The sequence below is a fragment of the Lissotriton vulgaris genome, chromosome 10 (genome assembly GCF_964263255.1).
Source record: "Lissotriton vulgaris chromosome 10, aLisVul1.2, whole genome shotgun sequence".
Taxonomy (NCBI): Eukaryota; Metazoa; Chordata; class Amphibia; order Caudata; family Salamandridae; genus Lissotriton; species Lissotriton vulgaris.
The window spans coordinates 624,535,364-624,551,366 of NC_141698.1; the positions used below are offsets into that span (position 1 = coordinate 624,535,364).

General features: G+C 47.2%; 1 protein-coding gene across 1 annotated transcript in view; it reads right to left on the reverse strand.

The window, feature by feature from the left end:
- Window positions 1-16,003, reverse strand: part of XYLB (xylulokinase) — an 894,017-nt gene that overhangs the window by 842,418 nt on the left and 35,596 nt on the right. The window lies entirely within an intron of this gene.

The window sequence follows — 16,003 nt, forward strand, 5'->3', positions numbered from 1 at the left end:
AGGACAAGGGCTGCAGTTAGATCTAACCTAAACCAAAAGGATACAGGACATGAAAAGGACCATGAAGCTATTATGTTGACTAGGTGTGATGAAAACTTTAGCTTTGCAAGGCTAGTTAGAGCCCTAGACCTAGCAAAGCTGAATATGCTATGGCTAGAGCAAGACAGAAATACGGTGTCTCCAAAAACAAAGCTTGGAGGTTGGTGGCCAATAAATTGAGCAAGGATAGCGAGTGAGAGGGTAAAGGAGAGGATGAGGTTGAAGAGGTGTGGTCAATCAAAGAGATATTACAGACATTCTGGACTCTTTCTCTGAAACTACACACATAAAAGCCAGTATATGAGTAGGGCATAGAGAACTATATAAGAATCCAAGGAAGCCAATGAATCTTAAACCTGCAGACAATTACATTAGAAGCTCCCATAGCCATAGTGCAAGTAATAGCATGCATACTTAAGGAAGTTAGGAAATCACCCAGCCCATGCAGACAGCCTTCACCACTACCAACCAAAGTATTCAACTCAGTTATTGAAATGAGCTCCTTAACCTGTCCCTTCTGGAAGTGGCAATTATACTCACCCCAATGGTAAGTAAAGAACCCCAAAGGCTGTCCCTGCTTATAAATGAAAATGCCCAGATATTTACTGACATCCAGGTGGCACAGTTGGATTCTTTATGCTGGCTTTGGTTGATCCCACCAGCCTGGTTATATTCAGGACTACTGCATGAGGATCACGCAAAAAAATAGATATTTCATAGAGTTAATTGGACCTATCTCAAACATACATGAGCACCCTTGTTGTGGAATGCTACCGCCCTCCACCCAAGAGGCAGTCATTATTCCATTGCTGAAGCCCGGGAAGAGCCCCTCAGATAAAACAGCCTATCGCCCCTTGTCCATGCTTACATTCGATTATAAAATTCTGAGCAGGATTCTTGCAACTCGACTCCTCCCACACATGGTGCAACTGGTCCACCAAGACCAAACGGGATTTATCCCAACTCAGAATACTGCCACCAGTGTGCAACGTCTACTCCGTATACTGGCGGAAGACTATTGTCCTACTACCTCTGCTGCCGTCCTATCGGTAGATATTGAGAAGTCGTTTGATAGCCTGGAATGGCCATACTTGTTCCAAGTTATGCACACATTTGGCCTTGGGGATGCTTTCGTGGGGTGGACAGAAATTCTATACAAATCAGCAACAGCTCGGGTTCGGTCAGGGACCCTAGTTTCTTACTCTTGCTCAGTGGGGCGCGGAACGCAACAGGGTGTCCGCTCTCTCCTTTGTTATTTGCATTGGTCATTGAGCTGGTAGTGGCACATGCCAGACTGGGATGGCGCTATACTGGGCTCGACTTACATGGGGTTGAGCAGTATATCTCACTCTATGCCGATGATTTACTTATGTTTCTGGCTAATACAACGGAGGCTCTGGATGAGGCGATGACCCTTCTTCAAGAATTTAGTAGGGTTCCCGGGCTTGGGGTGAATTGGGTGTAGACTTGCCTGTTCCAGGCAACCCCGTCGGATGGTGGCCTCTCTCACACTAATGGCATTCGGACTGAGTCTCTGTGTTTGACTTACCTTGGAACCAACATCTATCATGCATCTGCTAATCTGTTAGATGGTAATACAGGCAGAGCTGTGCAAGGGGTCTGAGGTAGCTTAGCATTTTGGGGCACCTTGCCACTCTCGGTGGCCGGACTAGTGGCGCTATTGAAGATGGTAGCGCTTCCCCGATTGCTGTATTACTTTATGACATTGCCAATTTGGATCCCGAGATCCATTTTTAGACAGCTCCGATCAATGGTTGGGGTTGTTTTATGGGAGAATCGTAGGAGGCGGGTGGCACTGGATACGATGATGCACCCGAGGGCTGATGGGGGATTGGCTGTGCCAGATTTAGAGCTATATTACTTGGCGGCTCAGCTGCAGTGGCTTACTCAGGCAGTGACACTGGAGTTTAGGGGTCCAGCCAGCCCTGACGGACGCTGGATCCCACAACATGTATTGTCCTCTATTGTTCTTCAGCAACAGCTACGCCTCGGGACGCTCCCTGGCAAGGTGCAGATGTTTTGGCTCTGTTGGAACCGGAGCCAGCACAGAGCTGGATTCACCCGTCCATACACCCCGGAGATACCTTTGGCTATGTGTGGCGCCTTCCCTCATGGGGGTATTGGACTGCTCTGTCCGAGTGGGAGACGCTGGGGATACAAGTACTGTGGGATTTGAATGAAGAGTACACCCTATTACCCTATCAGGCTTTGAAGGACAGATATGGCCTCCCTCGTGGGTATTTCTTGCTACATTCGGCCCTGGTATCAGCAATACAGTGTCATTGGAGGGAGGGACTACTGGAACTGAGGACGGCTATGGCGTGTCAGTATGTAGTGATCGCAGCTGGGACCTTCAAAGCAATTACATGCTTATGTAGGCGCATGATAGGTGAGGGAACGGAATCGCTGAGGAACCTGCAACGGAAGTGGGAGGTAGATCTGGGCAAGGAGATTCCTGAGAAGACATGGGCTCAACTAGTTCGAAGAGCGTGGAAAAGCTTCAGGAATGCCAGATTACAACTGGTTCACTTCTTTATACTACACAGAGCATACCTCAATCCTGCCCGGATTAATAAGTATTTTCATATAGACACCGCAAAGTGCCCACGTTGGAATCTAGAGGGGGCGGAGTTTAACCACATGATGTGGGATTGTCCACAACTAGGAACATATTGGGAGGATGTGGTCTGTATTTCAAAAAAATACATTCGTTAGGACACACGGGGGAAGCGGGTGGAATAGGAGGGAGGTGGGGAGCGGGTTGGCATATTTTTTTGTTATATTACTTGCTTTAAATGTCACAGTCGCACCTTGGTTATTAGCCAATGATGAGCCTTTATTGAATCGTAAGTTGCTATATTTGTATATGGCTAGCGGTAGCTAACCTGGAGAATGTATACATAAGCTACACTTGATTAAGATGACAATGTACAGTGGGGCCACTGACTAACGAGGGTTTTTGACTTGATGACTACTGAGTAACTTTAATTCTGCATTAACTGCTTGATGTTGCGGTGAAAAACTAAATAAAAACAATTTTTTTTAAAACGAGCATCCTTTGCTGCAGACCACAAATTTTTAAGGGGATCCTAAGAACTTATCAAAATCCCAGAGCAAACATCAGGTTAATAATAATAATATAATGATAGGCACATTTATAAAGCGCAATGGTTACACTAGGACCAGCGTGTCCCCGCGCTGCGGAAACGTTGCCCAGCATTCTACTACCCTCCTCTACCACCCTACTTGTCCCAGGGGAAGAGATAGGTTTTTAAATTTTTCCTAAAGCAGCTCTCCTGGACCTCCATCCGGAGGCCCACAGGGAGAGCATTCCATTGCTTGGCAGCCAGTAGGCGAAAAAACCGTCCACCCATCCTTGCTCTCTTGACAACGGGTACACACACCAGGCCCACCCCACCTGATCTCAACTGGCATGTTGGAACATAGGGGGTAAGTAGATCAGACAGGTACGACGGAGCAGTCCCCTGCATGATCCGATGACACACACAGAGTGCCTTAAATAAGACTCTTTCCTTTATCGGTAGCCAGTGTAGCGCAACCCGTGCTGCCTTCGCAGAAGCCCTTCTTTGGCGCATAACAATCAAGCGGGCTGCCGCATTCTGCACTCCCTGGAGTTGGAGCATACACTTGGTCATCGCACCCAGATAAAGAATGTTGCCATAATTCAGGCGCAACATCACCAGAGCATTGACCATAGTCTTCCTGGCAGCTGCAGGCAGTAGGTTCAATGTTTTCCGCAGGACCTTCAGGGCTCCAAAACAGGTGCCTGCCACCCGCCAGGTTTGATAGTCAAAGGAAAGGTTGGTGTCCAACCACACTCCCAAATTCTTTACCTGCGCACCGGGCGTCATCCCCAGATTCTGGGGCCGCCACGCAGAGGACCACACCGTCGGGGCCCTTCCCACCACAAGCACCTCCGTCTTGTTGCCATTCAACTTCAGGCAGTTGTTTGCTATCCATGCAGCCAGTTCTTGCAGGCATGCAGTGAAGTTGGAGGTAGCCGTCTCTGGTGCCTGAGTCAGGGAAACCACCAACTGAGTGTCATCAGTATAGGATACGACCCATCACCCCATCATCCCAAACCCATCAGCAATCTCTGCTACGGGCGCCACATAGATTTTGAACAGGGTCGGGCTCAGGGTCGATCCCTGCGGTACACCCTGACTCAGCTTGATGACTCTTGAATAGTGATAGCCCTGTCTCACCTGGAAGCTGCGCCCAAACAAAAAAAGATTTTAGTCAGCTCAGGGCAGTGCCCGACACCCCTCCATTCCTCAGACATTGCACTAGCGTGTGGTGGGCCACAGTGTCAAAGGCGGCACTTAGATCCAGCAGGATCAAGGCCGCCGTTTGACCTGCGTCCACAACTTGCCTGATGGAGGTGCCGGGTCCCTGGGAGATCCTGACTTTATACCACTGCAGATTTTAATTAGCTGTTCCGGGGGGGCATCAAAAAATTCTTCAGCCCCTCTCCCTCCTCGACATACTCTATCGCCTCCATCCCTTCCTCCCCTACTCTGGCCGAGTCAAAGAAAGTGGAGTAAATTATCTCCACTTTATCGGAGAAAAAGTCCGCTATCCGATTACATAGCTCCTCTGAGTCCACCGCCGGTGCAGATAGAGTTGTTAACTCCATCGCTGCTAATGGAATTCCCCTCCTGTGCTGCCCCTCTTTGAAATGGGTGTGGTTGTGACGGAACCATTCCGTCATCAGCACAGCCCAACCGTGACTGATGACAGAATGGTTCCGTCACAAGCATCGAAGGGGTTAAGGAGGTGTATTGACCGGATTTTCGGACCAGATAGAATCAGCTCACCGACACACCACTAACCCATCCGAAACGTAACCACCTCCCTCCTCAGGGCCTACTTACAAAAGGCACCTGTGTACCTACCTAAGGATGGAGAATTAGCAGTATACAAGCTTAGATCTTTTACAACACCACACTCATATCTTATAGTCTTGCGGCAACATAGGCCCAAACTAGACTACCATGAGGCAGTTCCGATTACTTACTATTACACACTGATCACCATCAGTGCTCACGCAAGCCACAATCCTGTGGGTATACGCACTGTATCCTCCCAGTGCTCTCACTATTTCATACATACACAAGCCACAATCTTGTGGGTATACTCATTGACCACAGTCAATGCTCTCATTACCGCCGCTTTACCTAGAGGCGATCTCATTACACACCGTATCCCCCCGGTGCTCTCGCAAGCCACAATCTTGTGGGTATACACATCGACCAAGGTCAATGCTCTAATTCACGCCGCTACACAACGACAATCACTTTCCTTTGAATACCATCAGCTCTCCATGTTGGGAAATCTCTCTATCTACTAGGATTACAATACTACAATATTATAGATTATGTGACAGATAGACAGGTCAATCCTCCCTCACACAAGAATGGCCAAATTACACTGTGTAAAGGTTATTCCCTATTTCGAGTGCTCCTCTACTCCCTTGCTCAGTTACCATTTACCTGGACGGGAGATGCATCCGTTCACATAACAGCATCTGACTAGAAGAAAGGTTAACTTTATCATAAGGAAGTAACAGTCACACACTAGTTCGCTAAGAACCGGGGTATCTTTATTCATTAATAATATCGACAATATAATACTGCAATATAACACATAGCCTGAAAAGCAAAAGGAAAGGTTAGAATGTGTGTGCACACTAATAAGAAAGGAGTCGGCGTCACCTTATGAGTATGAAGTCTGGACTTTGTCATCTGGGTTCCCTTCTCGTCTGTGCCTTGGCTCGTCTTAGGATCACCCTTGCAGTCACGGATACACGTCTGCACCGCTATGCTCTGTCTCCTCCGTTTCCCTCCAAGTCACTGGAACCTTCCTCTTGTTCTTTATCTTGTCTGCTGCACTCTCGCTGTTCTGCACTACTCCTCTCTCCTCTCAATCACGGACTATCTTCACCTTCCAGCTTCGATCTTACGAATCAGTTTCTACCGCTCTGGTATTCGTTCTCTCCACTAACTGCTTCACTCTGCATGCTCTGATCTTAATATCAAAGCTCACCAGCTGCTCCAGCTAAAATGACTTCAATCTTTCTAAGAGAGTATTAGCCTTTGGTCTTTCTCGGACTTCAAAATGGCGACTGTCTGCCTTAAGTTGATTAACTGCAATAATGCTAACGGCTAGCTGCTGCCTACTAACTGACTGACGAACTGACTCCTGAACTCTTCGTGCTTTCGCTAATATAGAACCTTGTTCATGCATGGAAAGTTACGGCCAGTAACCTGCCGCCCACCAAATTCTTGCACCACCCCGTGCCAAGGACACGTTCTCAGCCGGCCGGCCTGATGTTATGTCTTCGACACGAAGAAAAATACAGTCTTTCAATAAGGGCCAGCCTGAGCCGGTTCTCTGCAAGCGAACAACACCTCATAACTAAAACATTACATTTGACCTAAAAGCATCTCAAGCTGCCGAGGCAGAAAGAAAGATGGAGTCTCTCCCGTTCGAGGCCTACAAGGCCTGAAATAAGCATAACTTCTTTAGAAGTATACTAGCACTCTTACAAAAGGACGAATTATTACTAATACTAAGGAATCTATCCCTTAACATAGGTTTATAAGCCCTAGAATAAAGGAAAGGGTAGGAAATTACATCAAACGCCTTGTAAATAGGCCCGGTCTAAGGTTCTAGTCCTCCTATTAGAATGATAGCAGACTAAAGTCACCTTCAGTCACCTTCACTCAAGAAAAGGGGCAAAAACTCGGTCAGAACAGGAGGATATCTCCTTGTAGACCTTAAACAGTTCACGAGTAGAGTTACTAGCCGACTCAATTCTCTCCAAATAATGTGTTGCTTTGGCCCCTCTAATGAGCCTATGATAATTCCTTAGTGCCTCTTTATACTTCCCTCTCCCCTGGTCTGAGAACTCTACCCTCCAGCGCCTTTCCAGTCGTTTGCACCCAGCTTTCGCTACTCTCAAGGCGTCTGAGTACCACAGGTCGATTTCTGAGCTCTACCCGGTTTCCGCCGTTCCCAGGGGGCAGTACAGTCCAGAGCCTCCGTGATCCGTCTCTCCAGGTTCCTACATGCCTCTTCGGCATCTATACCACCAGGAAGGTCCTCCTGTACAAGGGCATTGCTGAACTGTCCCTGCGAAAATCCCCTCCATCTCCGGCAAACTATGGTCTTTTTAACGATCTCCCGTCGCTTAAACCCAGGCCCTATTACCCCAAAGGGGACCAGGGAGTGGTCTGTCCAGGTGACAGGGAGAGAGGTAGACTACAATGTCCTCCAAATTCGCAAACAGGGAATCCAGCAGATGTCCCTTTATATGGGTAGGGGAGTTGGATCTGAGCCTTAGTTGCAATGTGGCCATTTCTTGACAAAGTTCTTTGGCCGTGGTGCAGGCAATATCCTCAAAATGCAGATTGAGGTCCCCAAGCACCATGAATTTCTCATACCGCAATGCCGGTTGAATAAGATAATCCAACAAGCTTGCCGAAAATTCCTTGGAGTGGCCAGGCGGTCTATAGATCAGGATCCCCTTTACAATGTAGCTCGGGTCCACCTTAATCGGAAAGATCCCTGCCTCACTATCGGCAATATTGATATCTTCCAAAGTGCATTGAATGGGGTGTTTGTAGATAATAGCTATTCCGCCCCCCCCCCCCCACACCTTCTATCTAGTCGACTAACCGCATAGCCCCTAGGAACAGCCTCTGGAATCTCTGGGGCCGACTCCTCGTCCAGCCAGGTCTCAGTAAGAAACATTATATCACACTGGCCGTCTACTAGCTGCTCATAGACCTCCAGTCTATGTTTCCTAAGGGACCGGCAGTTCAATAAACAACAGTTCAACCTAGGAGTTTCCTCCTCCACCTCCCTCTCCACTCTAAATTTAAATGGGCAGTATCTGCAGCCCCCACTCTTGCTATCACCCGCTATACTGTGTTTGCACCGGTCCTTTTTATGAGGACGTAGATCATATAGTTCCTTTAAGCAATAATGACGTTCTGCTCCACCACGGCGAGGGGTTCTGGCCCCAGGCCCCGTCCGGACGTGGATGGGGGAGACGGGCTTGCCTCTGGCATGCACGCTGCGCGGTCGCTGGGACACCTCAATAAGTAGCTGCCTGCTCCCACAACTAGACCGCTGACCGTCATACCGGAAGTGTCTGGCTCTCCAAACCCCGCCCTCCGCGCACCGGTACTAGTATAATATATAAGGATATATGATTCCAGATGGTGACTGGGTAAGGATGCATGCCCCCCTTCTTTATTTGAATTCACTCTAGAAATATTTTGCTGGCCTGGTCTGCAGCAATGACATCTTAGAAGTGAGATCTGGTAATGATGTATTCAAGCTCACAATGCTTGTTACAGATTTCTTGGTCCCAATTACCAATCCAATATACTCCCTTCCCCCAATTTTAGAGAAAATGGAAAGGTTCTGTAGTGTCTCCGACTTCAAGATTAATTTTCTCTCGGAGCAGGGGGAGTAGTGGTTTGCACTCCCTCTGTGAGCACGAGTGCTTGGCCGGCCCTCTCTGGCCAACCAAAATAGTCATGACAACATAGCATGTTCTCCATGCGTGGAGAACACGCCCACTCCTCCAGCCCCTGTCTGAGTGCCATGTGATGGTGTTCAGTTCAATCGCAATGCTCAATTGCAGCGTTGCGATTGGCTGTAACAAGCCCTGGAGCCCCGGTGCTTCCTGCTTCCTGCCTCCCCCAAGAAGCCCGGAAGAGGATGTAGAAGAGGCTGCAGCTGGCCAGCCATCCACCCAAGAGGTAAGTGATTTTTTAACCAATCCGCCCCCCCCTGTCCCTTTCCCCCCCACCGCGCCCCACTGCTGCTTCCAGGTAGCAGCCGCCACTGTTAGGTTTACTTCCTTCCTAATCCTTGTGCATATGGATTTACTGCAATTAAGAATGGATTTCAACCATGGATGCATAAAAATTCCTTATGCTGGGCTTCCCTTTTAAAAAATGGGCAGATGAAGGCTTTTGAAGAAGTTAAATATTAATTTGTCAAGGTTGAAAAAGAAGGCACCACTGAGCCTTGAACCCAACAGTGAACGCTGGGGACTCTAGAGAGCCTGAAGTGTATGAAGCCTGATAATGGGGAGGGATAATGATAAACAACTCATTCCCACCATACACAGGGTCATTTTGACAGTTACATGTCTGGGGAAGATTCTGTGCAGGAAAGGTGTGAGAGTGAACTGGGAAGAGAGCTCAGCAAAGAGTGATGGAATAGAGCAGGGGGAAGTACTTAAGAAAATCATTATTCCATACATGAAATAAGGAGGGATGTTGTGGGGTTGTGGAGCGACAGGATCACAGCACACAATCACTGTCACTCTCTGGGGTCATTTTCCATATATAATCTGGACACGAACAGTTCATTGTTTTTGGTCATTATTGTAGTGTATTATTTTTGCTTTCTTTCTGGTTTCTTACCAACTCTCAACCATGGTTGAAAGCCAGACTGTCCCAGCCTCCATCTTTCCTCAATGATTTAACAGAACCTATATTTTCCTGGAAGGAATAGGTTAATTTACAAGAATCTTATGTTATAGCAACGGGGGGAAATATTCATATCCTTACAGAAACAGTGCATCAGCCTGCACAATCTTGGTACTGGGAGACACAAGGTCTACCTAAGTCTACCTGAACTAAAAGAACAAATGGAAGTGGGGAACAACAAGATGTCTATCAAACAGCTTTTAGAAAACTAGAAGTTTATTTCGGAGGAAATATCAATGTAGTACTAGATAGACATATTTTTGGGAAGAATTCGAAACAAACAAATAAATATTGCGCTATGCTGCAGTACTACGATGTCTTGCTAAAACAAGTGAGTTTAGGGACGTATGAGATTCATTGGTAAGAGACTAATTTGTACAATGCACAAAAAATCCTCCTACACAAAACAGTTCTTGCTCAAATTCAAACCTAATGGAGGGTTCTCACATTTCTGAAAGCACTGAACATAGAGCAGAATGTTTACGTGAGATAAAATCTGTGATAATGTAAGAAGTATGCAAAGTGTAGGATACCAAGAAACCAGGTAGCAGTTCCAAACTTAGAGAATCTTTTAAGCAAAGATTCAATATAGAATACAAAATGTAAATGTTTCTGTTGCGGTTATACAGATCACCTAGCAAAAAATCTGAGATGCATGATGAGAAATGTCAGTCTGAACTTGGGTAGAAGAGAACTCTACACTAAAGCAAATGAAGAGGAACCCAATGGCAAATTAGCACATTTGAGAACTTGGAAGAGTATATAAATACCTTTGTGTTTCAACTCAATGATGATAATGTAAATATTGAGCTGTCCAGTTGCGATACGAGTTTGGATTGTCAAACCCTTTATAACAATAGCCAATAATAATAATAGTAATAGACATCAGTAATTTCTATGAGATGTTTAGGTATGCAAACTAGATCAGTGAACAAGCTGACATTAGACCAGGTGGTTACAACCAACATTGCATTCCCTTGGTAGTGTTTGGTAAAATGTGTATCATATTGAAAGGAGTGTTATCTGTTGTACAGTGCAAGATGTTCTACTTTAGGAGACTGAAGATGCTGTTGTTGAAGATGAGGGGATAAGCTGTGCCGTACCTAGATAAGACTGCACCACTGGGGGACTACAAGCCCCCTCTTCCTCTTGTGCTGCACTGCCGCCCACGCGCTTACAAGTGCGACTCTGGGGGGGCATGGCCTGGCCTAGGACCAAGATGGCTGCTCGTGCCTGAAGCTCTGGAGATTGCGCCAATCCATGATAGCCTTCCTTTTTCTCCAAGATCCCGACTAGCACTGCCACAGCAGGGAGTAGTAAACCTTGAACCCCCGGGCCGATGACCTGACCAGCTTCCTGACAAACGCTGATGCTGTGTTGCGATCGCAGCCTGACGTGACCCTCAGAGGCTCTGCGATGACAAAGGTCATGGGCGAGCCTGAGGGCGGGGTCGCGATCGCGCCTGCCGGCTGCCCCGTAATCAAGGTCAGGACTTCATTTAGGGCTTCATCGAGCAGGATCCAGAGATGTGCCCTCACTGCTGGAAGTGACAGGTGGCCAGTTAACACACCATGTGGGATTCTGGGATGTGGTGGTGAGTCAATTAAACCAACACTAGCCAGTCCCTTGCCTGTCGCTAAGACCGCGATGGGCGTCTTTGTGCTGGCTGCTGACTCTGCTGCGATTGAAGCTGCGCGGAGTTGACCACTTGGATGCCCCTTATGTCATCACGCACATGATTCCCTTGGTGCAGCTGCCGTTTAACTCCCCCATTGTGCAGGTGCCCAGTGCGGCTACTGGAGCCATTAGCTCTGCAGTTCTGCTGCTTGTGGCTCTGACAGACCTGGATGGCCTTTCTGCTTAATGTGTGCTCCTACCTAACATGTCCTACATGACCCTACAAAGCATATGAACTTTGGAATATAGCTATTTATGGGTAGCTCTCCTTGCTATTGCAGCACCTCTGGGTGTGCTACAAGACTGTACCTGCGCTTGGTGGACTACCTACTGACTACTTACATCTGGTTGCGATGATTCGCTGGTGTGCACATCCGCTCTGCCTGGCGTCCTCCGCTCCTCTCTCACTTGCCACTGCTACAAGGCCTCGGCCGACTACATCGCCAATGGGGTGCAAGGATCCCGGGCAGTGCTCTCTCTCGTTCAATGCCACCAAAAACCCCCAACGTGGGAATGATGAGGGCTCTCAGGGGACAGCCTCTGGATCATCTGGGACGGATGTTTTGGCATTGGTGGGCACGGAAGCCATCCTGGCTGAATTGAGAGCCTGCTTCAAATCGGTAGACTCACACCTTGACAACCTGGTTGGAGAGTATGCATAAGCGGCTTGAGCAGCATGAGACGTGCATCAATGCCGGTAAACAATGGGTCTCTGAACTCCAAGATGCCGGCACTACAACCACTAAAATTATTGAAAAAACTTCTCAAGACGGTGGCTGCTAAAGCCCAAGACTTGGCGGCGTGGTCACGCAGTAACAAAATCTGTATTGCTGGAATTAAAGAATCAACCAACACCGGCCACATGAACAGCTTCATGGAATATCTACTTAAGGAACTCTTTGGCAGAGAGGCAGCTGAAAGAGCACACAGAGCCCTCGGGTCACAACCTGCACCTGGCCCACCATCTCGTTTGATCATAGCCAGGCTTCTCAATTATCATGACTGAGACACTGTTCTGCGCTTCCCCAGTAACAAGGAGAAACTACAGTACCAGGGTATCACATTGAAAGGAGTGTTCACTCTGTCCTTTTTTCCCAACTTTACTCAAATTGTGCAAGAGGTGCAATGTAAATCGGCTGACATTGAGCATACACTCCAGAAGGCTAACATGTGTTATGCCACGTTGTACCCTGGGCGACTCCAATCCAGCTTAATGACAAATCTCAGATCTTCATCTCTCCTGCTGAGGCCACTCACTTCTGCAATCAGCCCCATGTTGGACCTGGGTCAGCGGGTGGGGGGGTCTGTTTCCTTCCCCACCCCTCCTCCAACGGACTTGTGATATTTTGTCTTTTTTCCCCCATACGATCACCAGCACGCTTCGGCAGTTGACTGGTCATTCATGGATTTAGATAAACAATAATGGACTCTGCTACACCGGCACTCTATTGACCGACACTACCCATAGTCCAGATAGGCTATCTTCTCCTATGCCAAGTTTATAGTCAATAGGCGTGGTAAAAATTGACAGCGATCAGTGTTAGCATTTAGCTGAAGCCATCTTGTTTTCGGCAGCCATTTTGACCTCCATGTGCTCACCATGTTTTTTTTTCCTTCTTCTCTGTCATTTACCATTGTGCTCTGCTTAGAGGACTAGCTATACTTAGCCACTCTGCACATGCGCAGAGGAATCTGTAACTGTTCATACACAGGCTTTAGTCTGTAACTGTCAGGTTGATTTCACCGGAGTCAGCAGCTGCTAGCTCCTCCCTTACTGTTGACTGTGCATTTCTGTATGACCATTTATGTATGTAACTCTCCTATGTGCTTGTTCCACCTTCGTTTGAGCCCCTGTGTGGGTATAAAAGATACATGGTTCTTCTACTCCTTGTGCTACTTCATACACTGCCGAAGGGTGTTGTGTGAATGTAGTTCCACCTCAGGAGGTTTAATAAAACTCTTTATTTACATTTCAGTTTCCGTGCCAACTTCTATTTACTTGTCTGAGGACTTGCGTGCAGAGAAGGGTGAACCCCTAGCACTGGTAGGCCTGGCTGAGGCCCACCTCTACAGGCATTCTCCTTTTGAGTATTGTCCCCCCGCCCCCAAGGATTACTCCAACAGGTTGCTCTCCCTTTTGGTTGTTTGGGATTTTGATGGGATCCACAGGATGTGGATTGTTAGCTATCCAATGTGGTGGGGGGGGTTGGGTGTTACTATGTTTTGTTCTACTACTTTTGCACTTTTCTTCTCACAGGGGACGGATTGCATTATATGCTGTGGACTAACTGTTAATCATGCACCGAGATTCCTGCACCTTATCCCGTACCTTATCACCCTAGTTAGATGACTCCACCCACTAAAGAACCTGAAATACAAACACTGAGGTGCATGACTCGGAACGTACAGGTCTGACCAACCCCAGGAAGGGACGACAGGTTTTATCTTACCTGACCAGACACAGCAGACAGATAGCTTTTCGACAAGAAACTCACTGTGCTCAAAACTCCCCAACCATTATGCTTCTAACTGGGGGGACAATTGCTTCTCTGCTAACTATTGCACATATTCCAGAGGTGTCTGCCTCCTAGTTCACAGGGCAGTCATTTTCAAGGTGCGGGAGATAATTGCTTTCCCGGAGGGACGCTATTTATTAGTTTTTGGCACACTTGCCACAATGTCCCTTTTACTGGTCAATATCTACGCCCCCAACGTGGATGCCCCCAAATTTTTCTTCGACATTTCCGCGCATCTCACCCAGTTGCATGCAGACTCTATAATAATGGGGGGTGACTTTAATGTCACACTTGGTCCCTCTTTGGACTCAACTGGCACCGGACAGGTAACCAAACACCGCTCCACACAAGCTATATCATCCCTCCTCCGGTGCTTTCTCCTCACTGATGTCTGGCACTGTAAGTACCCGCTAACCAAGGGCTATACCTTCTACTTTGCCCCCCATGGATCGTGGTCAAGCATCGACCACTGGTATCTCACTCCTGTGCCTGTTGCTCAAGACAGCTGATATTGAACATCTCCCCCGAACCCTGTCAGACCACCCTCTGGCGCTTCTGACCCTTCAGCTCCCCGAAGTAGTGTTACCTTGTGCACCCTGGCGCTTCCCTCCAAATGAGCTACTTGATGAGGTTTTCCAAGTGGAGGTCCGGGACACTATTGCTGAATATTTTCAACACAACACCGGGGCTGTACAACAATATTCCATGCTATGGGATGCTTTCCAAGCATACATCAGAGGGGTGTGAATTCCCAAGCACTCAGGGTGCTTCATTCCATAAGTAGAGAATTAGCAACCATTGAACGAGCATTAAAGGATCTTGACACACAGATCCAAACTGATGACCCCCCTTCATCATTACATCGGTGCGCGACACTAATGGAATAGTTCGAAGAACTTGCAACTCATGAGGTGAACTATCTGGGCAAATATGTGCAAGCATATGTTTATAGTGAGGGTGAGAGACCTGGCCGCTCGCTGGCCAGAAAGCTCCACCACCTCCCCATATCAGGATTCCTTTATTATGCACCTCCAGGTCAATGATGGTGCCTCCGTCACACGCAGTGAAGACATCTCTATCGCTTTCCTCACTTACTATCATCGGGTGGCGTCGCTACCGAAGAAGCACTGGTGGATTACTTGCCAGAAGTGGCAATGGTCTGGCTAGAAGTGGGACAACAACAGTTCCTTGCCTCGCCCATCTCTTGTGATGAGATTTTGCAAACCATTGATGACCTGAGTGGCACACATGCCCCGGGTCTTGACAGTTTTACTAGGGATTTGTATAAGACTTATAAAACATTATTGATCCCGCACGTCTTGGAAGTCTACGCAGAATCCCTAACATGAGGAAGCCTCCTCCCCACAATGCATGGAACTGCGTGCCGATACTCTCCTACTCTATTAATTAAGAATCTGACAAAAATCCTGTCAGCTGCATTTTTATTCTATAGGTACATGCACTACTCTTGAGCAGGAACTAGAAACAAACATACTATATACATTGTTATGGATGGCCTGCTAAATGGGGATACCAGTAACTCCAGGGAAAGGGGTTATTATGAATTGTACATGGATGTTCCCCTTAAAGATGAGGAATTGCGGTGGCAAATGGTAATTCTGGGTCTGAGTCCCCCCAATAATTCCTCACTCTTACCACGACTTTCTCCAACAGATTTGGTTGCTTTTAGCAGCCAAAGTCTCCAGTCCAGGTCCCCATCAAAATGAATAGGCTGCTCATAATGAGGGCTACAATGGATTGAATCTAAAATAAGGAACTGTGGTGTCTGCCTACTGGAAAGGCATGCGTTTTGCATGAAAATTGGCATACGTTAATTTGTGGACCAGACTGTCACCCAAATACACTGAAAAGAACAAACTAAGGCCAACAGTTCTCCCTAAGGTCGTTGCAAGAAAAACAATTATCTATTTCCATCTCTGTTCTTTTTTTTCTGTATCGCTCACTTTCTTTTCCAGTGCACCTGGTCCTAATACACATAACCGAGAAGTTGGAAAGAAGGCATGTACTAATTTGGGACTTGAAACAGCCCAACCTTTACTATAGTTTGATCATTATTTATGTGTTTCTAAGGAATTCATAACCTAGATGTAACACAATAAGCCCATGCATCAGTATATGTTAATTTAAATTTCTATGTCATTATGGTGCAAGAACTTTGTCAAATCTAGCATGCATTGAACTGTAGAAACACAAGTA